This window comes from Triticum aestivum, chromosome 2D (genome assembly GCF_018294505.1).
Source record: "Triticum aestivum cultivar Chinese Spring chromosome 2D, IWGSC CS RefSeq v2.1, whole genome shotgun sequence".
NCBI classification, from domain to species: Eukaryota; Viridiplantae; Streptophyta; class Magnoliopsida; order Poales; family Poaceae; genus Triticum; species Triticum aestivum.
In genome coordinates this window covers 650,842,373-650,857,770 of record NC_057799.1, presented here as the reverse complement: position 1 = coordinate 650,857,770, position 15,398 = coordinate 650,842,373, and the positions used below count along the sequence as shown (strand labels likewise).

At 45.8% G+C, this 15,398-nt stretch overlaps 1 long non-coding RNA gene across 1 annotated transcript; it reads right to left on the bottom strand.

The window, feature by feature from the left end:
• Window positions 1-3,280: 3,280 nt before the first annotated feature.
• On the bottom strand, window positions 3,281-5,505 carry LOC123050829 (uncharacterized). Its single transcript, XR_006423855.1, has 3 exons — window positions 5,223-5,505; window positions 4,123-4,379; window positions 3,281-3,924 (listed from the first exon to the last, which is right to left on the bottom strand). It is a non-coding gene; the product is annotated as an uncharacterized lncRNA (long non-coding RNA).
• Between the last annotated feature and the right edge of the window lie 9,893 nt (window positions 5,506-15,398).

The following is a 15,398-nucleotide window of genomic DNA, read 5'->3' as shown; positions in this document are numbered from 1 at the left end:
ATTAGGCCACAGTGCTGCACCTTGCTACTCTGAGAACCGCTTATTATCACTAGTACAAAACAGGGCTTTGGTCACAGGGCAATATTCACATTAGTCCCCGTTCAGTCACGAACCGGAACTAATGTGAGCATTGGTCCCGGTTTGTGCGGCTAAGGCATTAGTCCCGGTTCACCTGGGCCCTTTAGTCCCGGTTGGTGCCACGAACCGGGACTAAAGGATGCGATGCCTCGTACGGTACGGTACGCCGGTCTAGGATGATGTGCTCGCCGACGGACGACACGCCGGTGGAAAGTTACCAAACGCTCCTACTAGAAAATTCCATGCAATTGAGAGCTTATGTGTTTCCCCGCGAAATACAGTAAATCAGAGCTTATGCAAATGGTTAACACAAAAATAAAATGGCATGGCTCTGTTCTACTACTTGCCACCGGTGAACAAATGGAACTCATGCATGTCCTCATCGACCGTTCGTTCAGTCCCCATGCCCCCCAGCATCGACCGTTCGTTCGTTGGTTCGTTTCGTATGAAGCATTGAGCGTGAAACCAACGAGACGCATCACCTTTCGCTCGCTCGAGGCCCTTTTCTGACGCCAGTGTTATGAGCTGGGACGGTGACCAGGCACCTTAATTTGATGGCACATGTCCCACCTACTAGCCAGCGCCATGATCGTGTAACAAACAAGTAACACATGCATGCTCTGGCGCGCGGCGAGAACCGTCACGAGGAAACCAAGCGCCAAATGCGCCTTTGATCTATTTACAAAGCAAGCAAGCAAAGCTGGACGGCCGATCGATGATTCAGGTCAGGAGGAGAGACGTCCCCGTCCTGAATGCGAAACGCAGGCGCAGGCCCCCGGCTGAAGCATCGTAGGATGCAAGTCTTCTTGGGTTCTGCAGGTGCGACCGACCCATCGCAGGACTGATCGCGCTAGCACCGTCAGTGTGGAGAAAAATGTGGCCGTCGCCGTGGAATCTACTAGCTAGGTTTTTTGTTCTCGACCGCCGGAGCCTGGTGTTGCTAAGTTCCGGGTAGATGGTGCCGAGAAACCAAAATGAAGGATCAATCAGTGCTGTTTGCAGGACGTCAGAAGGTGATTTCCTGGGAGCCTCATGCATGAAATATAGAGGTATTTCGGAGCCAGCCACTTTGAAGGCTCTTGCCTGTCGCGAGGCTCTAGCGCTGGCAACTGACCTACACCTGGATAGACTACTGATTGCATCCGACTATCAAGCCGTGGTACGAGATATCCAGAGTCGGACGAGAGGTGCATATGCGACTGTTATTAAGGAAGTTAATGCGAGAGCGGCAACCTTTCAGCAATGCTCCTTCATCTTTGAAGGAAGAGATTCTAATGTCGAGGCACATAGCCTCGCTAAACATGTTTTTGGTCTGGAACCGGGGCGCCATGTGTGGCTCTTAAACCCCCCAGACTTAAATTGTATCCCTATGAACATTATTATAAATCAATAAAGCAAGTGTGTTTGGATTCAAAAAAAGATGTCAAAAATAAATTTGGGCAAAAAAGTGACTCAAGAAAAAACAAGTACAGTATGTCCTGCCTTTCCGGGTTGTTGTTTTGATGATCCGATTCCGAATCAGGCCGTATCCGTGCCGTATTCAGAAAAGGCTGAGCACGGAACATATAAGCACCCGGCCGGACCGAATAATCGCGAGTGGACATGCCATCACGCGTGGTCGGTATCCACGCCGCACGTTGCCGCGCGATTCGTGCTAATTAAATACACTTCCGTCGTATAATGATCTCCCCTCTGCGTATAGCAAACGGTATAGACGCGTATTCCCAGCTGACACATGCAGCCGTGCCCCGTGACGCAACACACGCATTGAACTCTGCTCCTGGCCAGCATCTTAGCCCCAACGGCCACCCGCGAGGTAGCACACAGTGTGGACTGGGTTCTGGCACGACAGCATGTCAGTTTTTAAACGACGGGACCAGCATAAACTTTTTCAGCCTGGCTCCATTCGTTTACTGTAAATGGCTGACAGGACGTGAAGGCACCCATCATCTTTTAAATGCAACATGCAGACCCGAAAAATGCGAATGGAGGCCGAGCATCAGGCAGGCCGCTATCCCTGCCGCCCGACCACCATCTAGATTCCCGCTGCCATCGTATAGAGGCGGTATTTGAATTTTTTTTGGCTTGTATTGATCCAGCGCTGGCCCACCCACCTAGGGTGTCTTACAACCTGCCTGACATGTATGCACAAGTTTTGACTTGTCAGCACCGATGCTCCATGCCATCTCAGTTGTGTACCACCCGGAAGTGGACCTCGTGGTCGAGTCGTGGCCACAGTAGAGCCAATGGAGGCACAAGTGCATTCGTGGCGCTTCCCTGACCAGCGAAAACACTCAGTAGTGTTCGGAGTGCACCTAATTATCCCCCCCCCCCCCCCCCCCCCAAAAAAAAGAGTGCACCTAATTAATCATCGTTAATGACGTTGTTCGTTCTTGTTTTTGCCGGTAGTGTTTTTCGCCAGGTTATGCCTAATGAGCTGAATCAATCATTTTGCACATGTGTCATAGCACTAGTCAGCAACTTTTTTTCGTCTTTATACTTGAACTTTTATAAGCATTTAGTTAAACACGCACTTGACCACGCTCTAATGAAAATCTGTCCCTAATTTGTTCTTCATGATCTACACGCCGCCCTCTGTGTCCCACTTTTAGAGTCGTGTCACATGTCGAAATTTTCTATTCCCTCACATCAACCTCACCCCGTTGTCATCTACCTCCCCCCACCTAACCTAGTTCTTTGTCACTCTTATCACTCCTAAATAAATAGCTATATTTTTGGAGGTCGCGTGCTAACCACTGGCGCCTGGGTGCACAGTGCAATGGAGCACTCTATTGCAAGCTACCAACTCTAGCCTTTGTCACTTGAAAAGACAACAGCAGCGACATCAGCGCCGTCCTCTGTGTACATTTTGTTGACTTCGGTCTCCATGGTGGTACGTGGGTGAGACTGAAGCTAGCACAAGCACAACTTGCCAGCTTACACATGACCCTTGCACAATCACGTTATCCCCCAATCAATACATGTCATTACTTGTGCCAATGTTACTGACTTGTGTGGCACTAACAGATGCAAAAAATCAAGACGTAACAGCGACATCTTTGTTTGTTTTCGGCCTCAACATAGATCCACACATGCTGATTTACTAAAAGAACATTACCTAATTAATCCCTTAACACATATGATCGATTTCTTTCGTGCACCCACAACATAAAACTTGACCAACCACAATATTTCAACCGGACACATGCAAGGGAAGAAAATTGTCTCACATTGGAGGCAGTTAACGAAAATGGTTGGATCCTGAAGAACTCATACCGCCTACAGGAAGTTTCTTAGTCCCGCAATTATTGCGCCCATGTCCGACGACACCACAGTTTGTGCATTTCGGCAACTTCTTGGAGCCTTCGGCAAATCACCTCGCTGCGACAAGTTGTACATTTGTGCCCCTGCTCTCTGCAGATCGTGCAAAACCGCAGCCTCTTAAGTTGTTGCTCATACGGAGCCTTGTCCCTGCTGGTCGTTGGCCTTCCCCTTTGCCTCTTCTTCTCATTCAGCCCAACAGCTGAGCAACTGGATTCACCATCACCTGTAGTTTTTTGCAGCACAACATTGCCATCCACAGATGCATGTTCCTTTTGCGCTACAATCTGCTGCTGTTTCTCTCTCTCTCTCTCTCTCTCTCTCTCTCTCTCTCTCTCTCTCTCTCTCTCTCTCTCTCTCTCTGCAAGCCCCATTCCATCTTTATCGACACTAAGTGGAAGCAGAGTTGCATGCACCTCCTTCATCATGGCCATGAAAACATCATAGCACTTGACATTGCTGTCGCCAAGCACGACACACTCATCCACACCTCGACGAACGGCTGTTCTCTTTCAATGGGGAACCCTGCAGAAAAAAAATAGGTGTCAACCACAATTTCGACCGATACTTGACTACATCCTATTATACTCCATCCGGCTCAAACAAAGTTTCACACAGATGCATTCTAACTACAATTAAGATATTGTACTAAGATTCAGGAAACTAGCGGAGTATATCAGAGGCAAAGATGCATGGTAAAAATGCTTTTTTCCGCACACGTACCACACAGGCACACACAATCTCTTGCATACATCTTGTTCTTTGCACATTGAGTCTGCTTTTTGCCAGCCGTACACCAAACCCAGTTTCCCATGAATAAAGGTTGTAAAACTCATCCAGTGAGTCAAATTCTGTGCCAATTTTTGGATTGATGACATGGCCTTCACGATTTTCAGCATAAGCACGGACAGACGACTCAAGTGTTGTTTTCCTATCAGGGTTCATCTCCCTCTCTTCAGGTTGCCTTCACTAGCCTCACCCTGTACCGGTGTGTCACACAAAAAACAAACACTTAGCAATTTGATACATTTTTCTACTTATTTGCATTTCTTCTGCCACTACCGGGATCCAGCTCTAATTTCAAACTCTATATTTCCACAATCATAATTACGATAATCCTCTTTTTCCGCATCCAACTAAATACACATGTAGTTATTTATTCTAAGCTAAACAGAACATCATAGTATACAAAACAAAGCAGACATTGTGTGCGCATGTGGGGGGTCGTTCTCGTTAATCAAACTATATTTACATCAGCTAATGAATGGCTCCCTCTTCCCTAATATTGAAACGCAACAGTTGAGCTCACACATACATATTTCACTGTCAGACACCTTTTCGGATTTTTTTTCCTCTGACCATCACAAAACAGATCTAATTACATAATCCGATTAGCATATTGTCTAACTTTGCACCCTCCTAAATTCCACGAACAGCCTGCTAAATGCAACAGATGATCCTAAAAATTCAGAGAAGACATGGATTGTGTGTTACGTGCGCTGGGGGCCTCGGTAATCCTGGAATCCAAAAAAAATACACACTCCAGAGCAGACGACTATCCAAATGAAAACATTGTAGTGGTAGAGTGGTTTGTGCCACTCTGAAATCTAAAAACCTAAATCGAACGACCTGAAACATTGTGCTGTGCGTCAGTTTAGAGGAGCATGCATACAACAGCACACTTACTCCATACAATTAACTAGTTGAAATTGCTGCTGCCAAAAACGTATCACTGGGGTGTACAGCCAAAATCTTTGCGAGATTCATTTCCCAATCTAAACAGGTGCGAATGAAGCATGACGGGGGAACAGAAAAAAACGGACCTCCTCGTCTAGCCGCTAGTAGCTTCAGAGCACACCTCGTATCTCTGCCCATGTCCACCAACCAGTGCTTCGTCGCCCTTCTCGAGCTCTAGAGCTGGAGAAGTCATGGAATCCTGGGACTCCACCGGGAACACACCACAATTCCTGCGGTCCAGGGTAGCGCCGTCAGTGGATGAATTTGCAAAGAAAATGGGGGGAGGAATTCGGTGGGGAATAGCCGCCGCCGCGCGACCTTGTGCAATAATAGAGCCGCCGCGGACGCAAGCTTTCTGTGGAAGAGAGGGTGATGCCGATGACACCTACTCGCGTGGATCTACCTGCGCCACATATCCCCCCGGGCCCATACACCTGTTCTGTTTCGAAAAGATCCATCGTGTACCAAAATGCCGGCCCAGGCAAATGAGTTATCCAGGGGGCTGGGGGACAGGAACTGGTGATGGGCCGAACAGCATACGCCTACGTGAGCCTAGCTGTATCAAGGACCGTATTTCACCCCATAGGCCTGCCACACAGCTGGACTGAAATGACTGATCCACAATCCCAAAGCCCATCCCAACGCACCAGATTGCGGCCTGCCTGTAGCCCGGCCACCAAAAGCCCTCACTCCATGCAGACCATCCTTTATCCACCCCGCAGCTCTAATTCTTGCGACTTTGTTCGTCTGCATAGCTAGCTGAACCCAACCATGGAGATATCCGGAAAATCAATTCGGCTCCCGGGTGCATTTGCACACGGGCCCACTTTTGTTTTTTTCAAATGTTGAAAAAATTGAGACAAATTTTTTTTGTCATCTTTGTCACATACAAATGCGACCTGCAAATTTTGAGACAAAAATGTCAATCATTTTGGCTTGCGCAAAAAAAATCAAAGACCAAATGTCACCCCAAATTTGTTTTTTTCGCCGACGAAACACTGCTGCTCCGTTCCGCGCGAATTTTGTCAAGCATGTTTGTGACACCAACACGATCATCTACAATTTTTTCAGAATTTTTTGAAAACATTTAATTTGTTTTTTGGGATACTGTTCATCCGGGTGCAAATGCACCCGGGAGCCAAAACGCCTGCCCCGTAGTGACAAAGTCTTGCATGCACTTGCCATGCAGAAGATAACGATGTGCAGCTAACAGGGATCAGGATTTCCATGCCATGGTTTCCTTTATTATTATTCTCCAAATGGATTTTTTTAAACGGGAATAAATATCCCACTACCAACAGCCATTTAATTGATCACAAAGGAAAATTAATACCGGCCTGCACCCCCATCAATCCACCCATGACTGTCCTGCAGCCCATCAGGACACCCAGGAAGTATTAATTGCTGCATTTGTGTGGAGAAAACAAGTTTATAATCGAAACAAAACATAAGCGTCAATGAGACTTGCGCAGGGTAGCTAAGCAAACGCATAAGCCACACAGTACTCACTACTCATAATGTTCCAGGAAGCACAAGATGAAGAAGGATCAAGCGGTAACCAAATAAACAAAAGAAGCAGAATAGGGCACAGCTTGAAGCGATCAAATAAACAAAAGAAGGATCAAGTAGAGTCTCGATAGGCTAACCTGTTAACATCTGTTTCCGCTGGAGCTATCTCCTCTTGTTATACGGATACAAAATGAGCTTAGGTAAAACAAACCACAGCAAAAACGGCAGGCCCACACTAATTAAGTGCCATTCAAGACGTACAACAGGTGAGTCGGACACGTTTAAATGCCAACCAGTGCCTAGACCACCAGTCTATTTAAGATGCCTGTCACATACGCGTATTCATCAAATTAACTCATTGTATCACTTTGGTATTCATTAATTCGCTATATTAAGTGCTAATCTTGCAGCATGCATGGACTGCCCAGATTTCATCCTCGCGTGGCACCATGTCCCAAAAATCCGCGTCGCCGGCCGGACCTCCTTTTTTCCCTCGAAACCCGACCACCAGGCATCAACCGCAACAAATATTCAGCCATGGAGCTGGAGGCAGATACCAATGAAGCGGCGTTGTACGTTTCCACACTATTCGACACGGAGGATGAGTCGCCGACAGTCGAACCCGCTGATCTTCCTCGTGGCGCCGAGATGCAGAGCGGCGATCAGTCCCGTCAAGGGAAGGATCTCCGGAGCCTGCTCAGGCAGCTCAAGAAGGAGAAGCAAAAGCTCGAGGAGCAGCGTGGTCTCATGGAGGCCGCGCTGGACCGAGTCAACTCCCTCCAGGAGGAGGCCAAGGCAGTGCAGCAGCAGTGTCGTCGTGGCAGGAAGAAGAAGGGGGAACACGCTGCTGCCGCCTGTCCTCAGCCTGCGAGGCCCCAACACGACGACGATAAGCCAGCCATGGAGGCCCAGCAGCAGGTCCAAGGCGACGATGACATGAGGAAGGAGATGGACAGGGGCAAGTCGGCCAAGCAGATCGCCGAGGAAGAGGAGATGGCCTTTGAGGCGGAGGACTTCGCCTTGTACCGTCGCAACTGGGAGTCCGCGTGGGGAGCGTGTGGCTACGGGTTCTTCGAAGACATGAGTGAGTACTGACCACTGAACAAGTAGTAGCTAATTAAGGGAAACTCCTAATTAAACATATTAATGCATGCATGCTTACACTTTGATCCATTCATGTTAGATTTCTGTAAACATTCATGCATGAACTTCTCTATTTGGTTGGTGTTTGCAGCGACCGTGAGCCCCATGCACTTCACCCACTGGACGCCCGGATGGAGCCCACATGATGCCGCCATTGCCCGCGCCACCCTGCAGATCTTCACCATCAAGCTCACGGAGATAAAAGGTGGCCTTGAGTGGCCGTTGTCTGTGTACGGCGTCATTGCTGCGCGGGACTGCGTGGATCGCAATCGCAACCCCCTCTTCTCTTGCGATAGGTGGAGCTCCCAGATGCTAAGCCAAGAAGTACATAAGCTCCTTACATTAGTTGGGTAAAATATGCTAGCGTTGTTTTGGTCAATCTTCTCTTCTTTTGCTAACATGTTATGTTCGTTGATGCTTGCAGGATCCTTTCTTCCGGTTGATTGGCCCGTCTCGCGCCATCGTGTTTACTGATCCAGTTGACTTTGAAATCCAACTAACTGAAGGAAATATGCCCTAGAGGCAATAATAAAGTATTATTTATTTCCTTGTATCATGATAAATGTTTATTATTCATGCTAGAATTGTATTAACCGGAAACATAATACATGTGTGAATATATAGACAAACAGAGTGTCACTAGTATGCCTCTACTTGACTAGCTCGTTAATCAAAGATGGTTATGTTTCCTAGCCATAGACATAAGTTGTCATTTGATTAACGAGATCACCTCATTAGGAGAATGACGTGATTGACTTGACCCATTCCGTTAGCTTAGCACTCGATCGTTTAGTATGTTGCTATTGCTTTCTTCATGACTTATACATGTTCCTATGACTATGAGATTATGCAACTCCCGTTTACCGGAGGAACACTTTGTGTGCTACCAAACGTCACAACGTAAATGGGTGATTATAAAGGTGCTCTACAGGTGTCTCCAAAGGTACTTGTTGGGTTGGCGTATTTCGAGATTAGGATTTGTCACTCCAATTGTCGGAGAGGTATCTCTGGGCCCACTCGTTAATGCACATCACTATAAGCCTTGCAAGCATTGTGACTAATGAGTTAGTTGCGAGATGATGTATTACGGAACGAGTAAAGAGACTTGCCGGTAACGAAATTGAACTAGGTATCGAGATACCGACGATCGAATCTCGGGCAAGTAACATACCGATGACAAAGGGAACAACGTATGTTGTTATGCGGTCTAACCGATAAAGATCTTCGTAGAATATGTGGGAGCCAATATGGGCATCCAGGTCCCGCTATTGGTTATTGACCGGAGACGTGTCTCGGTCATGTCTACATAGTTCTCGAACCCGTAGGGTCCGCACGCTTAAAGTTACGATGACAGTTTTATTATGAGTTTATGTATGTTGATGTACCGAAGGAGTTCGGAGTCCCGGATGAGATCGGGGACATGACGAGGAGTCTCGAAATGGTCGAGACGTAAAGATCGATATATTGGACGACTATATTCGGAGTTCGTAAAGGTTCCGAGTGATTCGGGTATTTTTCGGAGTACCGAAGAGTTACGGGAATACGTATTGGGCCTTATTGGGCCATACGGGAAAGAAGGAAAAGGGCCTCAAGGGTGGCCGCACCCCTCCCCTTGGTCTGGTCCGAATTGGACTAGGGAAGGGGGGCGCCCCCTTCCTTCCTTCTCTTTTTCCCTTCCTCTTTTCCTATTCCATATGGGAGGTGGAATCCTACTAGAACTAGGGAGTCCTAGTAGGACTCCACACTTGGTGCGCCCCCTCCTAGGGCCGGCCTCCTCCTCCCTTGCTCCTTTATATACGGGGGCAGGGGGCACCCCATGGACACACTTGATATACGATATTTTAACCGTGTGCGGTGCTCCCCTCCACCAGATTACACCTCGATAATACCGTCGCGGAGCTTAGGCGAAGCCCTGCGTCGGTGGAACATCATCATCGTCACCACGCCGTCGTGCTGACGAAACTCTCCCTCAACACTCGGCTAGATCGGAGTTCGAGGGACGTCATCGAGCTGAACGTGTGTAGAACTCGGAGGTGCCGTACGTTCGGTACTTGATCGGTCGGATCGTGAAGACGTACGACTACATCAACCGTGTTGTGATAACGCTTCCGCTGTCGGTCTACGAGGGTACGTGGACAACACTCTCCCCTCTCGTTGCTATGCATCACCATGATCTTGCGTGTGCGTAGGAATTTTTTTGAAATTACTACGTTCCCCAACAGTGGCATCCGAGCCTGGTTTTATGCGTTGATGCTATGCACGAGTAGAACACAAGTGAGTTGTGGGCGATATAAGTCATACTGCTTACCAGCATGTCATACTTTGGTTCAGCGGTATTGTGAGATGAAGCGGCCCGGACCGACATTACGCGTACGCTTACGCGAGACTGGTTTCACCGTTCGGAGCACTCGTTGCTTAAAGGTGACTGGCGGGTGTCTGTCTCTCTCACTTTAGTTGAACCGAGTGTGGCTACGTCCGGTCCTTGCGAAGGTTAAAACATCACCAACTTGACAAACTATCGTTGTGGTTTTGATGCGTAGGTAAGAACGGTTCTTGCTAAGCCCGTAGCAGCCACGTAAAATATGCAACAACAAAGTAGAGGACGTCTAACTTGTTTTTGCAGGGTATGTTGTGATGTGATATGGTCAGGACATGATGTGATATAATGTGTTGTATGAGATGATCATGTTTTGTAACCGAGTTATTGGCAACTGGCAGGAGCCATATGGTTGTCGCTTTATTGTATGAGATGCAATCGCCATGTAATAGTTTTACTTTATCACTAAGCGGTAGCGATAGTCGTAAAAGCAATAAGTTGGCGAGACGACAACGATGCTACGATGGAGATCAAGGTGTCGCGCCGGTGACGATGGTGATCATGACGGTGCTTCGGAGATGGAGATCACAAGCACAAGATGATGATGGCCATATCATATCACTTATATTGATTGCATGTGATGTTAATCCTTTATGCATCTTATCTTGCTTTGTTTGACGGTAGCATTATAAGATGATCCTTCACTAAATTATCAAAGTATAAGTGTTCTTCCTGAGTATGCACCGTTGCAAAAGTTCTTCGTGCTGAGACACCACGTGATGATCGGGTGTGATAGGCTCTACGTTCAAATACAACGGGTGCAAAACAGTTGCACACGCGGAATACTCAGGTTAAACTTGACGAGCCTAGCATATAACAGATATGGCCTCGGAACACGGAGACCGAAAGGTCGAGCGTGAATCATATAGTAGATATGATAAACATAGTGATGTTCACCATTGAAACTACTCCATCTCACGTGATGATCGGACATGGTTTAGTTGATATGGATCACGTGATCACTTAGAGGATTAGAGGGATGTCTATCTAAGTGGGAGTTCTTAAGTAATATGATTAATTGAACTTGAATTTATCATGAACTTAGTACCTGATAGTATTTTGCTTGTCTATGTTAATTGTAGATAGATGGCCCGTACTGTTGTTCCGTTGAATTTTAATGCGTTCCTTGAGAAAGTAAAGTTGAAAGATGATGGTAGCAATTATACGGACTGGGTCCGTAACTTGAGGATTATCCTCATTGCTCCACAGAAAAATTACGTCCTGGAAGCACCGCTAGGTGTACCACCTGCGCCAGCAACTGCAGACATTGTGAATGCCTGGCAGTCACGTGTTGATGACTACTCGATAGTTCAATGTGCCATGCTTTACGGCTTAGAACCGGGACTTCAACGACGTTTTGAACGTCATGGAGCATATGAGATGTTCCAGGAGTTGAAGTTAATATTTCAAGCAAATGCCCGGGTTGAGAGATATGAAGTCTCCAATAAGTTCTATAGCTGCAAGATGGAAGAGAATAGTTCTGTCAGTGAGCATATACTCAGAATGTCTGGGTATAATAATCACTTGATTCAACTGGGAGTTCAACTTCCGGATGATTGCGTCATTGACAGAATTCTTCAATCACTGCCACCAAGCTACAAGAGCTTCGTGATGAACTATAACATGCAAGGGATGAATAAGACTATTCCCGAGCTCTTCGCAATGCTAAAGGCAGCGGAGGTAGAAATCAAAAAGGAGCATCAAGTGTTGATGGTCAGTAAAACCACTAGTTTCAAGAAAAAGGGCAAAGGGAAGAAGAAAGGGAACTTCAAGAAGAATAGCAAGCAAGTTGTTGTTCAGGAGAAGAAACCCAAGTCTGGACCTAAGCCTGAAACTGAGTGCTTCTACTGCAAGCAAACTGGTCACTGGAAGCGGAACTGCCCCAAGTATTTGGCGGAAAAGAAGGATGGCAAGGTTAACAAAGGTATATGTGATATACATGTTATTGATGTGTACCTTACCAATGCTCGTAGTAGCACCTGGGTATTTGATACTGGTTCTGTTGCTAATATTTGCAACTCGAAACAGGGGCTACGGATTGAGCGAAGATTGGCTAAGGACGAGGTGACGATGCGCGTGGGAAATGGTTCCAAAGTCGATGTGATCGCCGTCGGCACGCTACCTCTACATCTACCTTCGGGATTAATATTAGACCTAAATAATTGTTATTTGGTGACAGCGTTGAGCATGAACATTATATCTGGATCTTGTTTAATGCGAGACGGTTATTCATTTAAATCAGAGAATAATGGTTGTTCTATTTATATGAATAATATCTTTTATGGTCATGCACCCTTGAAGAGTGGTCTATTTTTAATGAATCTCGATAGTAGTGATACACATATTCATAATGTTGAAGCCAAAAGATGCAGAGTTAATAATGACAGTGCAACTTATTTGTGGCACTGCCGTTTGGGTCATATCGGTGTAAAGCGCATGAAGAAACTCCATACTGATGGACTTTTGGAACCACTTGATTATGAATCACTTGGTACTTGCGAACCGTGCCTCATGGGCAAGATGACTAAAACACCGTTCTCCGGAACTATGGAGAGAGCAACAGATTTGTTGGAAATCATACATACAGATGTATGTGGTCCGATGAATGTTGAGGCTCGTGGCGGATATCGTTATTTTCTCACCTTCACAGATGATTTAAGCAGATATGGGTATATCTACTTAATGAAACATAAGTCTGAAACATTTGAAAAGTTCAAAGAATTTCAGAGTGAAGTTGAAAATCATCGTAACAAGAAAATAAAGTTTCTACGATCAGATCGTGGAGGAGAATATTTGAGTTACGAGTTTGGTCTACATTTGAAACAATGCGGAATAGTTTCGCAACTCACGCCACCCGGAACACCACAGCGTAATGGTGTGTCCGAACGTCGTAATCGCACTTTACTAGATATGGTGCGATCTATGATGTCTCTTACTGATTTACCGCTATCGTTTTGGGGTTATGCTTTAGAGACGGCTGCATTCACGTTAAATAGGGCACCATCAAAATCCGTTGAGACGACGCCTTATGAACTGTGGTTTGGCAAGAAACCAAAGTTGTCGTTTCTTAAAGTTTGGGGCTGCGATGCTTATGTGAAGAAACTTCAACCTGATAAGCTCGAACCCAAATCGGAGAAATGTGTCTTCATAGGATACCCAAAGGAGACTGTTGGGTATACCTTCTATCACAGATCCGAAGGCAAAACTTTTGTTGCTAAATTCGGAAATTTTCTAGAGAAGGAGTTTCTCTCGAAAGAAGTGAGTGGGAGGAAAGTAGAACTTGATGAGGTAACTATTCCTGCTCCCTTATTGGAAAGTAGTTCATCACAGAAACCAGTTTCTGAGACACCTACACCAATTAGTGAGGAAGTTAATGATGATGATCATGAAACTTCAGATCAAGTTATTACTGAACCTCGTAGATCAACCAGATCAAGATCCGCACCAGAGTGGTACGGTAATCCTATTCTGGAGGTCATGTTACTAGACCATGGCGAACCTACGAACTATGAAGAAGCGATGGTGAGCCCAGATTCCGCAAAATGGCTTGAGGCCATGAAATCTGAGATGGGATCCATGTATGAGAACAAAGTATGGACTTTGGTTGACTTGCCCAATGATCGGCAAGCCATTGAAAATAAATGGAGCTTCAAGAAAAAGGTTGACGCTGATGGTAATGTTACTGTCTATAAAGCTCGACTTGTTGCGAAAGGTTTTCGACAAGTTCAAGGGATTGACTACGATGAGACCTTCTCACCCGTAGCGATGCTTAAGTCTGTCCGAATTATGTTAGCAATTGCCGCATTTTATGATTATGAAATTTGGCAAATGGATGTCAAAACTGCATTCCTGAATGGATTTCTGGAAGAAGAGTTGTATATGATGCAACCAGAAGGTTTTGTCGATCCAAAGGGAGCTAACAAAGTGTGCAAGCTCCAGCGATCCATTTATGGACTGGTGCAAGCCTCTCGGAGTTGGAATAAACGCTTTGATAGTGTGATCAAAGCATTTGGTTTTATACAGACTTTTGGAGAAGCCTGTATTTACAAGAAAGTGAGTGGGAGCTCTGTAGCATTTCTGATATTATATGTGGATGACATATTACTGATTGGAAATGATATAGAATTTCTGGATAGCATAAAGGGATACTTGAATAAGAGTTTTTCAATGAAAGACCTCGGTGAAGCTGCCTATATATTGGGCATCAAGATCTATAGAGATAGATCAAGACGCTTAATTGGACTTTCACAAAGCACATACCTTGACAAAGTTTTGAAGAAGTTCAAAATGGATCAAGCAAAGAAAGGATTCTTGCCTGTGTTGCAAGGTGTGAAGTTGAGTAAGACTCAATGCCCGACCACTGCAGAAGATAGAGAGAAGATGAAAGATGTCCCCTATGCTTCAGCCATAGGCTCTATCATGTATGCAATGCTGTGTACCAGACCTGATGTATGCCTTGCTATAAGTCTAGCAGGAAGGTACCAAAGTAATCCAGGAGTGGATCACTGGACAGCGGTCAAGAACATCCTGAAATACCTGAAAAGGACTAAGGATATGTTTCTCGTATATGGAGGTGACAAAGAGCTCATCGTAAATGGTTACGTTGATGCAAGCTTTGACACTGATCCGGACGATTCTAAATCGCAAACCGGATACGTATTTACATTGAACGGTGGAGCTGTCAGTTGGTGCAGTTCTAAACAAAGCGTCGTGGCGGGATCTACATGTGAAGCGGAGTACATAGCTGCTTCGGAAGCAGCAAATGAAGGAGTCTGGATGAAGGAGTTCATATCCGATCTAGGTGTCATACCTAGTGCATCGGGTCCTATGAAAATCTTTTGTGACAATACTGGTGCAATTGCCTTGGCAAAGGAATCCAGATTTCACAAGAGAACCAAGCACATCAAAAGACGCTTCAATTCCATCCGGGATTTAGTCCAGGTGGGAGACATAGAAATTTGCAAGATACATACGGATCTGAATATTGCAGACCCGTTGACTAAGCCTCTTCCACGAGCAAAACATGATCAGCACCAAGGCTCCATGGGTGTAAGAATCATTACTGTGTAATCTAGATTATTGACTCTAGTGCAAGTGGGAGACTGAAGGAAATATGCCCTAGAGGCAATAATAAAGTATTATTTATTTCCTTGTATCATGATAAATGTTTATTATTCATGCTAGAATTGTATTAACCGGAAACATAATACATGTGTGAATATATAGACAAACA